The sequence below is a fragment of the Pantherophis guttatus genome, chromosome 3, assembly GCF_059756535.1.
Source record: "Pantherophis guttatus breed Tessera chromosome 3, ASM5975653v1, whole genome shotgun sequence".
NCBI lineage: Eukaryota > Metazoa > Chordata > Lepidosauria > Squamata > Colubridae > Pantherophis > Pantherophis guttatus.
Window position 1 is genome coordinate 179,840,513 of NC_142065.1, and position 14,923 is coordinate 179,855,435.

The following is a 14,923-nucleotide window of genomic DNA, read 5'->3' on the forward strand; positions in this document are numbered from 1 at the left end:
TATAAGAAGCCAGATCCTTCATGCTAATTTATTCCAGATACTAGTTGAAATGCATTATTATCTTTAGCCTGTTTAAATATGTAAACAGTAGGAAACTATCTTCATATACCTTTCTATTCAATAAGCTTTGCATTAAACCATGGCTTGCTTTAATTATGATTTATGTAAGGTGCACTAGTGAGTTCACACAATTCAGTAAGCCAAAAACCATGATTTACAAATGACTATCTTTGGGCATATCAAATCAAATAAAAATAAACCACATTATTACAGTCAAGAATTAGGCTGCAATTTTTAGCTTGGTTTTGTGGTAGATCATAGGTGTTTGAGCCTTTTCCTTGCTGAGACTTACAGCACATTACTGAACACATAAATAATAATAGTCCCATTAAACTTGAGAGCCATAATTATACTATGAATGCTGCTGCTTCAGTGGCTTCTTTTATGAGAGTGTAGGGATACATAAATGTTCTCCTCAATGTGGTTTTTTTTCTGGAATTTTACAAATCAGGAAATCATATCGATTCAGTGATATTTGCACATATAAGCAAAAAGCTGAACCAGCTAAGTAGAAGTTTTTACATGTACTTTGATTGGCACAGGAACAATGGCAAACTGATTCTTACTGTCTCATAGATATAACTCAAGTCTCGGCATAGTGTTTGTATAGTTAGTAGCTTCAAAATTCACAGTAGCTCTATCAGTAAGGAAGATCTCTTGCCATTATCCCTTTTACTATTGCCCCCAGCTGTCAGGTGAATTATTATAGCAATGTAACATCTGTTGCAAATGCTGGTTTGTTTTCTGAAACATTTCTAGGTACAATTCAACGGCTGGTTTTAACTTATAAAGCCAATTTCCAGGATTATCGGCCTTCAGACAGAAGCATCCTGCATATTTAACTCAGTCTGAGATGTAGAAAGTAACCTACCTCTTATTTCAAGATTAATGAAATGGTACAGAAACTGTATTTCTCCATTGCATCCCTTTTCCTTTGGAAGAGTATAAAAATGGTCTTCATAGAACATAAATTGATTATGTGCTATCAAGTCATTTTGACTCCTAATGAATACATAGATATAATTTCTCCACGATTATCTATCTCTAACTTATTTTATCAAGTCTCCCAACAGTGCAGTCATCACTACAATAACTGAACCCATCCACCTTCTTGCTAGTTGTCATTTTCCTATCTCCCCTTTTACATTTCCCAGTTTTAGAGCCTTTTTCAAAGAACTGGATCTTGCATAATGTATCCAAAGTAAGATAATTTAAGCCTAGTCATTTGTATCTCAAGTGAGAAATCTGGGTTGATTGTTCAATGATCCATTGATTTGTTTTCTTGGCTGTCCATAGTATTCTCAGGAGTCTTCTCCAAGAACTTCTCCAAGAACTTTGAATTTCTCCAAGTTCAAAGGTGTCAATTCTCTTCCTATCCTGTTTTTTAAAGTCCAACTTTCACATTGACAAAATCTCAGAGGGATGTTACTGAGGCTGCTGCTGAACCTGAAACCTGAGAAAGCAATTTTCTGAGAGGCAACATATATACCAAGCCTGCCTGTTCATTTACCATCCAATTATGTTTGAACAAAGTCTTACTACAGAGGCTGATCTGAATCTATAGTATGTTATGTCCCCCACCATATCTTCTTTTACCTCTCACTAATGGGATCCCCAAATATATGCAATTTGTTTTCCAATATAAATACTAAATCTATCTCTCCTTCTCAAGGACTCCTACAGTCCATTCATACACTATTCTGGCTTCCTTTACACTGCTTGCTACACATCTTCAATTTACCAACTATGATACATCTGCCCTATTCTATCTGGTGGAAAAACAATCCCTATGGTCTTCCGATAACCCTCCTCAGGTTTACAAAGGGATTTCTGCCCTTGTATGTGTGTGTGTGTGTGTGTGCGTGTATGCACATATGTGTCCATGATATGATATATGACAGTGTTTCTCAACCTTAGCAACTTTAAGATATGTGGACTTCAGTTCCCAGAATTCCCCAGCCAGCTGGCTGGAGAATTCTTGGAGCTGAAGTCCATGTATCTTAAAGTTGCTAAGGTTGAGAAACATTGATATATGATATGATATAATATCCTTGGAATTTCAAAAGTTGAAACCTGTCTGAAATCTGGGGGACGGGGGGCTGATCACACAGCTTCAGCAAAAGGTGGTTGATGGAGTGGCTACATTACCAGAGGAGAGAATGAATATTATTAGTACACTATCCTTTTCATCTTCAGAGGTTATTAACTTCTTTCATTTCTTCTTATGTAAAGAAGCAGAGGAAAAAAGGGAAACATTTTAAAATAATTTCTTGCTAGTGATTATAATATATTTCAAAGCTTTGATATGGTATATTGAACAAAGTGGAATAAATCCTCTGTAAGATCTCTGTAAATATTTAGTTTAATATTTTAAAACGAACTTCATTTCACAGTGTTCAGGCCATTTTCTGTGACACAAATACTCAAACAAATGCGTTTCTTGGCAGGAACGACTGTAGTAATGCTTAGTGTTAAATACATCGTTAGAATGTTAATGGAAAATAATTCCCCATTACTTTTTAAGCAACCTTCACATTGGTAGCAAAAATGTAATTGTGCATTAGTACAATTGGTCAATTAACTATACCATGGTTGCAAATGGAATATATATATATATTGCTGCATGCTTGAACTTTCTATTTTCAGGAAACATATTACAACTGAAATTTGCCTGCTAAGGAAAACGTTTGTACTGCTGGAAATGAGAGAATGTCTTATAGTGCTCTTTCAAGTCATATACAAGACCTAAAGAGCTCACCACTCTTGGAATTTATATTTCCAAAAATAGAGAATTATAACCTTTTGCTTGTTTCTACTCTTCTGCCAATTTCGGGAGAATTTTGATTGCCACACTTATCTATATCTCTTCATACTTAGCATGCATATCTGAAGACTTAACTCCCACACAAGCTAATAGAGACATGATTCCAAAATTACATTTTAATTGATAATATCCATTTTTATTGAAATCTACATGATATTGTTATGGTGATTTGGTATGACTTTATTTGGGCTAAATATGGAAATTCTCAATCATCCAGATCACAGCTGACCCAAAGATACTTTTTCTAAAGGACAACTGGAATTTTTTTTTGTTTTTCTTTCTTTCTTTTGTTTTTCTTTCTTTGAAAACATTTCACTTCTCATCTAAGAAGCTTCAATTGAAGTAAAATGTTTTCAAAGAAGAAAAAACAAGAAAGTTTAGTTGCCTTTGGGAAAAAGCACCTTTGGCTCTTTGCTTGGCCTAATTGAAATACTTTGGGGGGGCGGTTCCTCAAGAATTGAATTGAACCTGTACCTCTAGTGCAGTCACCAATAGAGCTCCCATTTTTGGAATGTAACTCCCTTGGAGGTGCAAGCAGCAGCACCCTCCTTGCATTTGGAAACAAGCAGCCTATTCCATTATGCTTTTAGCTTTTCAGGAGTGAGGCATTATTCTAGGAATGAACTGTATTTATTATATTTGTTTATACTGTGTCATGCAATTTTTATCTTGAGAGGTTGTTCACTGCTGGAGTGCATCTTACTGGATCAGGTTAGAAATGTATAAAATATTTAAAACAATTGCTTCTTAACAAAACTAATTTCACTCAGCTCCCTTAGTATTTTTGATAGACCTACATGGTGGAGAAGAATAGAACAGAACAGAACAGAACAGAACAGAACACAACACAACACAACACAACACAATACAGTACGTCTTGGGGGTAATGTGTCTAAATTTCTGCAAAGGATATTAAGCCAGCCCTTAAGGTTATTCTTCTGGGTGGGGTGTAAGACTCTCACATTCTATTGCTTTGACATCATTGTTGTTTCTGTTATTGTTGCAACTTCTGCCATCATTCAAAAAAAAAAAAAAGGTCAGATCTCTAAGGCCAGCAATTTCTTTATATTTGTGAGAGGAATACATAAATGTCTGATCCTAAGATTCTTTTATTACAGCTTGGGGAAAGGAGTGAAGGGACAAGGGGATGGGAAAAGTAGCTCTGAAGCTGCAGTTTGAAAGATTGCAATTGTCTTATATGAATTGCTATTTCCAAGTGCAGTTTTCTAACATCAATCATTTGGTGAATTTTAGTACTAGACATTTTGCACTTTTACTAAGATTTGCAGAACAATGTAGAAAAACATCACTATAATTCCAGCAAAGGTTAAAAACAATAGTGGGATAAATTTAACCAATGGATCCAGTTTTTCCAATTACACAGCATTTTAAAAAAGCAGAATTTTGCAATAAATATTGAGTTATATGCTTTTATGACCTCCGTGTCATTAATTTTAAGGAGCTTCTCAATTTAGGAGTAGTTTTGCTATTTTTTTCTGAGCCTAAACCAATGCATGCCAAATTACTTTAGTTTTCGTTGCAAGATCTTATGAAGAACAAATTGTGCAAACTGCTTTTCAACCAAAGAGTGACTCATTTCTTCTTAATACATATCAAACAAGAGTCGAAAACATTTATCTGATCCCCTCTAGCTATTGCAGTCACTTGTATACAACCCTTTCCAACACTAACAGCAAGTTTGAGCTTTGAAGTTATGTAAATTGTCTTTGCAGGCACAGGTCCGTGTTTTAACAGAATCACCCTTTGGCAGTGCTATAAATGGTAACATGCTCTAAGATTCAGTGGCTTCAGCAAAATGCAATCAACTCCACAATTTCCTATAAGTTTGGCTCTTTTTGACCAAAGAAACTTATTTGAGCTGGAAGAGAAAGACTAACAAATGCATCTGTTTAATATTATAGGCCAAGCCATCTATGGGTATTTAAAATAAGTTTCCAGGATCATTGGGAAGAATCACTGGGAAATCTGGAATGCCACAATAAAGCTCAGACATGGAAGGCAGATTTTAAGTGAAAATTGAGTCAGTTTAAGAGGGAAAAAGTGAGTGCTACTGGCTAAATCCTGCGTCACAAAAACTCTGACTGTGGTCAGGAAGCTATGCAAAAATTCAATATATTGAGAATTTGGGTCTACTAGTTTAGTCCTTAAATATCCCACTTTCTTATAAATGTCTTAGTTATGGTTGCCTAATTTGTGGCAGTCTTATGTCTCAAGGTGAAACAAATAGCTTCCGGTTTCTTCTAGATGCTAGGCAGCTTTATCTAATCTAGTACTCTTTGGCTACAGTGGATCTACAAATCTAAGAATCACTGCAGCCTATGGACTTGTCTAAGCACATCAATGGATCTCTGTATGGATTTTTAATGTGGGAACTACTTCTATTTCCCATAGAAATGTGAGGGGCATGAAGCCTCATAAATATTCAAGGGAAACCTGTCCCTTGAAATACAATTGGGAGGCATTATACTGTATACCCTGTTTTCTTCTCTGGGAAGGACATATCCAAACATCTGTTATCCAGATATAGACCCAATCAGCAGTATCAAATAAATTATAAACATCTGATAATGTCACAAATACAGTGGATATAGAAAGCTTGCATACCACTGTTTAAAATGCTATGTTTTTGAGATGTAATTTTAAAAAATCAGACAAGATAAATCACTTCAGAATTTTTTCTCATCTTCAGTATAACATGTAAGGTGTACAATTCAATTGAAAAACAAACTGAAATCTTTTAGGGGGGAACTAACAAAAACTCCTCCTGAAATAATATGGCTGCATAAAGATGAGCATCCTTAAACCAACCCTCCCCCCCAGGTCTCTCTACCTTCTTTGTCTAATGGACATATCTAAAAGTTGTGTCTTGGTGATGGCGCAGTGGTTAGAATGCAGTACTACAGGCTAATTCACTGCTCACTCCAGGAGTTTGATCCTGAGCGGCTCAACGTTGACTCAGCCTTCCATCCTTCCCGGTAAAATCAGGGCCCAGATTGTTGGGGGCAATTCACTAAACTGCTTAGAGTGGGCTGTAAAGCACTGTGAAGAGGTATACAAGTCTAAATGTTATTGTTATTGATTTTCATCTTCAATCATTGTTTTTTCTCTTTTGCTTTAAGAGCAACATTGCTGGCAGAATTAATCTGGTCATCTATGTTATATGAATAGCTTGAAGCCTGTGTAAGTCATGAAAATTGTATGTGATTTGTTTATTATGAACTTTCCAAAACGTCTTTATAACCAGAATAATATTTTTTAAAAATCAGCAGTGTGAAGAAGTAAATTGGCAGGATTAGTTATCCTTATTGAAAAATAATTGAAGCAAACAAGCACAAGTAACATCTCAAAACATCTTTTCATAACAATTTGCCAAGTTAATGAAGCAGAACAGCACTTGGGACAAGAAGCAGATTAACAGGATTGGTTGTCCAAGATCAGCTGATTAGCAGTTCTCGGGAGATTCTGTGGTATTTCTTTTTCCTTCTATGTTCTGGTTTTATAGGAATGGTGGCTTTGATCTCCTAAACATTGGTTAGTTTGAAATATGTTTCTGATCAAATGTGTTAACAAAGCCTAGTTAAAGTAAACATAAAACAAGGAACTTGCTGTTCTAGTTGAATCCTAAAATGTGGCTATTAAAGGAATTTAATAACATTAAAGAAGGATCTAGTTTTTCCTAGATAAAGTCCTGTCTAACATAGTATATGAAGACTCTACAAGGATTTTCATGTATGGTGCTCAAAGTGTTTCCTGTTTATCCAGGATTAGCAGTCAGAAGTAAAACCTACATTGATCAAATTTTATTAGAAATGACTGGAATTCTCCATTTGTTGTTTATTCCCACTGTTGTTACTTCACAGCACTGATTGAATCCCTTTTCCAATGAAGGCCACAAACTGGCATCACAAATAGATCCAGATATGGACATAGTTTATTATAGTTGGTATTGTAAGGCTGATGACAAACAAGAGGCTATTTCTCCCATAGATTTAAAGATGGCACAATTGAGTGCAAATCTTTTACTTTATTTCTTCGTGGGGGTTTTTGCATGATTGATAAGATCGATTGTATTGCTGTAAAAGTTGAAATGCCTTTTGATCAGAAACAAACGGCACAAAAAATGACAAAAAATAGAGGACTTTATGCAGCAAACTATCTTTCTATCAGACCTTCAATTCCCTGAGAGTGACAATATTCACATAATATTGAAATAATTCAGGAAGACAATTATATCTGATTTTGTTTTACTTTTGTTTTTACTCAAAGTTTTTTTCCCTTAATTTCCAGATTTCCTTTGTTCCAAACTTGTAGCACAGTGAAATCTACTACACAGAAAAATGGTAAGTTACATCAAATGTCCCAAATGTTGGTTTATGGCGTCTGCATTTGAAGAAGTTAGGTAATGCCTCTTAGGTAATGCTAACTTCTAAGAGAGAAAACATTAGGAAATAGTTTTTTGGTTTTTTTGCTCCTCTTCCTTCAAGCAAATGTATGTCATTGAGACAAAAGCATTGTGTTCATCCATATTTTCAAATCTGGCAGGGCTTCGGGTTTGTCTCTATTGTATCAAAACCAAAAAAGTCCTCACAAAGACTTTTAAAAAGTTTTGGAGCCAGTAAGTCTATTGCCAATCCATGAATATATTGGAATAAGAAAAATAAGTGATGCCAAAATGCCTGTGGCTTTCCTAAACTACATAAAGTCTAGTGGGGGTTCTAGTTAGGTGGATAATGAGAAATAATATAGTAGATAAAAAAATAAGTTGCTATGGAATGTCTTATTAATTTTCATAGATCTGTAAATACAGATAGATCTGTATATCTCTTATACAGAAAGATACTCTTGCCCTATAAGATTATTGCTTTCACATAAAATAATGTTGTTGTTTTTTTTAAAAAGCTGGCATTTTCCCTGTTCTTTCAGGATGCAAAATGACAATCCCACTGATCCTAACAGGCAGCCATGTGAAAGGCAAGATTTCTAACTTAAAGGGGACCTAAAGAATGCTAACTGGCAAGTGGAGTGTGGTAGAGAGACAGCTGCAAAAGGAGATGGTTACTGACAACTTCCCTGAAAAGATTTTGAATCCCAGCAAAGCTTCAATTATAGGATGGACAGAGCTTGTTTAAGTCTGAGCAAAGGCTGCTTGTCATCCCCTTTGGACATCAGCCATCTCAGCTACAGAGCCTAATGCTAGAAGATGGGGAGGTCTGGCTCCTTTCTGTTAGTTTCCTTAGGAGTTTCCCAGATGTAGTTCCAGCAGTATTGTCCCTGCTCCATCTGGATACGATGAAAAGCAAGTTATGAGTCTACTACCTAATTCTTAAAAGCCAGCTGCTTTCCATTATCTTGACATGATTGGCTTTTTCAGTTCACTGCCGTTTCTGACTCTTCTCCACACCAGCAGCAGGATCCCCATTCTTTGGGATGATATTCTGCAACTGTGATGTTTCAGAATTGCTGCTATGGCCCTTTACATTGTAGAAATTAGAAATACCAATGTTCATTAAATAAGAGTGCTAAAGTAAGGAGTCCAACAGCAAGAGATTCCATTCCTTGATGTTGTCTGTTTGTTTCTCTATGTGAACAGGGGGAAGCTATACACTTTCCATCCTATTTGGCAACACTCATAACCACAACACATAATCATGTGCTGTATATAAATGGAGTCATGGACCTGGATGACCATAATGATTAATGAAATAGTATTCTCTGATCCTGTAGCTGTTTCCCACTGTTACGCCACACAATAATTCAAATTATTAAAATATTCACTGTAATAAATTAACTCCTGAGTCCCTTGGGAGAAGGGCGGCATATAAATATGACAATAAATATGACAATAAATAAATTGAAATTCTATTGGAATTGTGCTAGTGCTGAATTCTGCTGAATATCTATTGATTGAAAAAAAAAGTCATACTTTTTTCCCACCAAAGGAGAAGAGAATTTTGTTGAAATTTTTGTGGGGAGAGTATAAGATTCATGCACTTTCTTGAGTAATGAAGTTTGTATGAGCAGACTTTCATTGAAGAATCACTTTTTTACAAGCCTGCAGCCTTCCTTTTTTATGCTTCAATTAAATCTCTGGGGAAGAAATTATATAGGATCTTTTTTCCAGATCAGGAAGCATGTGGCCAATTACAGAGGTTGTGTCACTATGCAAAAAGAAAAGGATGTAAACAGTTCTGAAAAAAAATTCTGAAGAAATTCTAAAGGATCACAAGAATGGGATAGAAAACAGACATAACTCTCATAACAAAAGAAATTAGAAGATAGATTTTGGCACAACGTCAGACATACCCACAGACATACATTAAGATAGTCTACATGGTTTTGGTGGATAAACAAATGATACTGATTAAAACAATGGATGTTGCCAATCCATTCCTGATGCTTCTTAGTTGTTATAGATACATGTGATTGGCTCCACTCAAATGGGGGGGGGATTTCCGCTCTGTTGCCGCTTATAACTTTCTGAACTAACATGGCAGAAATATTTCACAATTTTCAATATACAGGTAAAGGCAGGTGAAGTTCTTAGGATGGAACCACCACTAGGAACAAAGGCAGCATGCTTTAAGATATTTCAGGCAAGGTTTGAAATATTAGGATGAAGGGGGAAAGCATGCAAATGTTTAAAATGACAAACAAGCTAAGATGGCTTCTAACTATGGTGTGACGGTTTGAGTTTGCATTCCTATCTGTGACTGTGATTGCATAACAAAGACTGATAATTTTTCCATTGCTTTCTTTCCTTTTTTTCCATGGTTTAATGCTACTTTAATGTCTCCAGTTTAGACAAATAAAAATAAAGCCTATAAAAAATAAATTAAGTGCATGTTCTGACATTCAAGTTGATACTTCCACCATTGTTGGAAGCTATACTACTCTTTGGGATTTTGCATGTTGTGCTGTAAAAGAGTTAATTTGTTCAAAATAACTTATAAATATGAATTAATTACAGAAATGTAATAGAAGCATTAAACAAATAAAAAAAAAGTTAGGTTGAGCTTAAGCCCAGACAATTGCATTCATATAGTTTTCTTGGCAAATGGCAGTGTTAACACAGAGATTTTCTGATGAACATTTGAATTTTCCAGTGTAGCAAACAGCACTGGAGTTCACTGGAGTTCCCTGGAGGCCCTACTTAGGTTTTAAATCAACTAAGCTTGGCATTTATTTATTTGTAATATTGAAACATTGAATCCATGAAAAAAAAGTGGAATTATAGCTCCAACAAACAGCCCAACATATAAATACAAAAAAGTTCTGGAGAACATCACCTAGCTCAGGTCACATCACCTGGCTCAGAGAGGAACAGACTAGGTCATCTATTTATTACCATATTTTTCAGAGTATGAGACGCTCCAGAGTATAAGACGCACATTAGTTTTTGGGGAGGAAAACAAGAAAAAAAATATTCTGCCTCTGCCTAGCAGCATCCATCAATATTCATTTGGCTAGCATCCCTGCAGCAAACAGCAAACAGCCTGGTCAGCTTCAGCACGTTATCCCAGCCTGATTCAGCACGAGATTGGCAGTTGGATCGGCCTCCCAGAATACCGCCAATCATCTGTTCCACACTGCAGGAATCGCCACAGCCGATCACCGCCTCTGCATGTTGTATTTTTGGCCTTTGAGTGTCGCGTTTTTGGCCTCTGCATGCTCCATTTTAGACCTGTTCCAGGCTGCCAGGATCACCACCGATCACTGCCAATCGCCGCCTCCGCACATTGTATTTTCAGCCTCTGTGCATCACATTTTTGGCCTTCGCACATCATGGCCTCCGTGCATCATGTTTTCAGCTGGTTTGCAGAGGCCAGTGATCGGCAGTGATGTGCTGTGGTGTTCTCTGCAACCTGGAATGGACGTGCGGAGGCCAAAAATGTGACACATGGAGGTCGAAAACGGCCAAACAGTGGGCTGGCAGGTGGGCGGGGCTTCAGCAACATTCATTGTATAAGACACACAGACATTTCCATCCACTTTTGGGGGGGGGTAAATGCATCTTATACTCCAAAAAATACGCTAATCCATTCAGTACATAACATGCAAACACACATAAATATATAGAATTGCTTAATCTTCCATTATTATCATGGATCTTCACAACTATTTTTGAATTTCCAAAATTGGTAATGTTACCATAGAAGTAAACTAATATTATGCCTGTTAAACATTAAAATTAGACACATGCATGCATTTATTTTCTTTTTATGTCATAGATGAGTTATAAAATCAAATTGTATAAGCATTTTGAAATAGACTAATTTTTGAAATATTTATTATTGCCATATTGTAACAAAAGTGCCATGTTAGCTTATAGCAACCCCAAATTAAAACAAGTATTCCAGTAACTTTTCAGCCTAACAAATTTTATATAAAATTATTTTTATACCCTTATATGAGTTATAGCTTGTTTCATGCAGTAGCTAAACTGATGTAGGATTTAAATGGAAGTGGAGGAAAGAAAGCACGTGAAAACACTTTTAGTTTTACATGTGAACTTACCACTGTTTTTTACCTACAATTCCCAGCATAACCTTTCCAACGTATTAATAAGCCCTAATCAAATAATAGAATCAGGCTTTGCAACAAACCCAGGTATCTAGCTCACATTTACATCCATAGAACTATCACAGGCTCCAATGATTATACACCAGATTAGAGGTATTTTCACATGCTCTCCCTCTAATGTGATATATGCCAACATATTCAAGCATCTTCTTTATTATTACAATTTTAATTTTAGAAAACATTTAAAAATTGACCTAGTGTAGGGAAGGTTCCAAACCCATTAATTGGACTGCAGTTTAGCAAAGTTAAATGCTGACAATTCAAGTGAAGCAGCAATCTACTCTGAATGGATTATTATTATTATTATTTTTAGCAATTCAGGTTTACTTTCTTAATTTCACCATGACTATTCACAATGAAAGATAAAGATAGTGTGCATGCATATTTGGATAGAGAATACAACAAGGGATTCCTGGCACACAAGGACTACCAGAATAAAAATTCAACAACAGGATTTTTTAAAACTTACTTCCTAGGCATGTATATATGTGTGTCCAAAATTTCTCTGCCGCACGGCTTCGTAAACTAGTATACATGCATTTTTTAAAATAAAAAAATAAGGTTAAAGCAAATGAAACTCTCAGGCTCCCTCGCATAATGAACTCCAGAGTAATTTCCATTCGACTCCAGCTGAGATCTCCAGTGATCAAGAGTGATAGAAGTTCTACTCAGAACTACCAACATCTGGAGTAAGCCAATTTAGAAAATGTTCCAACACCTTCATGCCTTTTATTACTCTTAAATGAGTCCTGTTTACGAGCAAAATTGATATCACAATAGTAAAACTATGAAATATTAAATATCAAAAAGAAAACCAGTGAATAGGTTTTCAGCCTTTCAGTATAGAAATGTTTCCATTAATAAGCTAAGGTTTCCCACCCATAAGAGGCAAATGAACCAAATTAACCCACATACTTTATATTTAGTGAATGTTAGCAAAGTTAAAAGTGTTGCTCTTCCCAAAAGCAATAACAGAATTGGAAAAACAGTCACTCAGGGAAACTGTGGTGAAGAGACAGGGCTCAAATAAAGGAAAAGTTTCACTAGTTATTATTATTATTATTTTCTGAAGAATGCAACTCTCCCCAATACTGAGACACAATTCTCTTTTGCAGATAGAAATATGTAATTTGAAGGATTTTGAGCAACCATAACAAAGTGGTAAAGCTGCACTTGGCAAAGCTACAGCTTCATAGTCGCGCTAAACATAGGGAGAGATGTCTGCTGCTGCCAGAAAAAAACAAAACAAAGAAACAACACCTTTGTTAATTCCTTCAACTTCCATCTGTGGAAATGATAAAGTGCGGCCATTATGGAAGGCTGCAGGGTTAAATTAATTAGATTCCTCCATTATAGAACAGCTTTCTGAAGATTACTGCAATTTTCCTTTTTAAGCGCCATTATTCCTGGCTCTATTTAGCAGCCAATTCAATTAAAGTGGGCATGATGTAAAATTAACAACACAAATAACACTTTCCTAGATGCCAGGGCAAAAGTGCTAAATTGAGCTTTCCTCAATAAACAGTTCATGTACCCTTAAAAATATAATACAGTACACCAGTGAGTTTCTGAATTCTTTCCTTCAGCAAATTCTTGAATCAGTACTTTTGTTTCATGTTTTCATATCGTCAACAATGTCAAATTATTCAGTTACAACTTCTTTTCTTGTTAAGCAGTAAAATGTGTACAGCTGCGTATAGACCTCTTAAAATACCTTGGAAGGAATTGTGTTTTCTTTTCTTTCAGAATACCAGTTTTCCTTGTCTACTGTTTGCAACCAAACTGAGAATGATTACTAAATTCACTAAGCATAAAGCAAGAGAAACATCCACCCATCCATTTTGTACATTATCCATAATACAGCAAAGAACCATGGGTACTTTATTTAACCCTCTGATCTCAGTATACACAAAAGTGTACTCTTGTATTGAACTATGGCTATTTTGTTTCTTCATTCTGGATATTTATAAGTAAGTCAACAATGATAAGCCAATCAGCTATGCTATTGGTATAAATAAATAGGTTAAAGGGTAGTTAACTATTAAACCTGTTTTCTTTCTCTATTCATGTAAAAATGAGTCATGTTTTCCTCTTTATGGTTACACTATTATGGCATAACGAAAGCAATACAATTATTTTCAACCAAATAACAGGGTTTCCAAAACAAATGATTACTCCTATCTCTAATCGTAACCCAAAACCGTCTGGAAGAGAAAGCAAAAAACATTTATCCAAAATATCTCCTGCAACCATGATACTCTTTATTTAAGTGCAATTAAAAAGAAGTACTTGACAAACTCACAAATGGAATGCTGTTCAACATGGTTCACGTTGGGAGAGATTTGTAGTCCTGCTGAGTTTTCCAGTCCTGAGTACAAGGATCCACAAACCATTTGTCACAAGATTTCATGTTTGCTAATTGCAAAAAGAATTTATATGTGAGAACAAGTCATCTTTGGAATACATCGTGCTGATATATTTATACTTGCTGGTGCCAGCATGGGAGCCAAAACAGATAAATGGAATCACATAACTGAGTCTGGAGTTTATTTCCACCAGAAGAAGATTTGATTGTTAAGGCAAAGTGAAGTCATAAACAGTTAAATATACACCTACATACATATGTGAATGAGCATACTCAAGAGCCTTGGAATATTTGGTTCATTTTAAGAAAGACAACGATTACAACGTCTACCACAGCTACAACATCTTTTCACAAATATAATTAGTGGAACATAGCATTGGGAAACAAATAAAATGCATAACAGGCATATGTAGCTGAGATGCCATCATCACTGGATTTTTGTTGCCATAAATATAAATAGATCAACATGAACTAAGACACTTTACTAATAATTTATACAAAAGTGAAAATATGGCTGCTACCCTAAACCATTTCTTTTTACTCTTCTAGTGCTATCTTCTGAGCCAGAGACATCAAAGAATCAGCAATCAGTTATTCAAAATGGAAGACAACTAATGGGGACCTAAAGTCCATCCATGCACTGGCCAGACACTAGACTCCGGCATTAGGCTCAGGAAAGATCTGACGTGTCTAATTAGAGCAGGATTGTGCAATATTTTTCAGACTAATGATCCCATTTAGCTTTTCATGATGGGCTGGGAGTTGCATTCCCCAAAGGAAGTGGTTCTAAGAAGTAGAAGTGAATGTGTCTGTTTCAAAAATAAAATTTTATTCATTTAACCATTTTTGCTTGTGCAACGAGAACACATGGCCAAAGCAATTTGTTCAAAATGCTGCAGCAAAACCAGTGCAATCAGAAAAGCAAGGAGAACAGTTCAGTCTATATATGGAAGAAGAGGGTTTCCCAAAAAGGGAGTACCACAACAAAGATCTGTCATCGCATCCACATCTTGTTTACTTCAAGAAGAGATGGCAGTCTCAACAAGCTCTCTCTAGATGACAGACACAGCATA

The 14,923-nt window shown here is 35.7% G+C and overlaps 1 long non-coding RNA gene across 1 annotated transcript; it reads left to right on the forward strand.

Moving 5' to 3' along the window:
- Window positions 1–6,319: 6,319 nt before the first annotated feature.
- On the forward strand, window positions 6,320–8,762 carry LOC148114926 (uncharacterized). The gene is made up of 3 exons (XR_015733397.1): window positions 6,320–6,436; window positions 7,193–7,245; window positions 7,829–8,762. It is a non-coding gene; the product is annotated as an uncharacterized LOC148114926 (long non-coding RNA).
- Window positions 8,763–14,923: the final 6,161 nt, after the last annotated feature.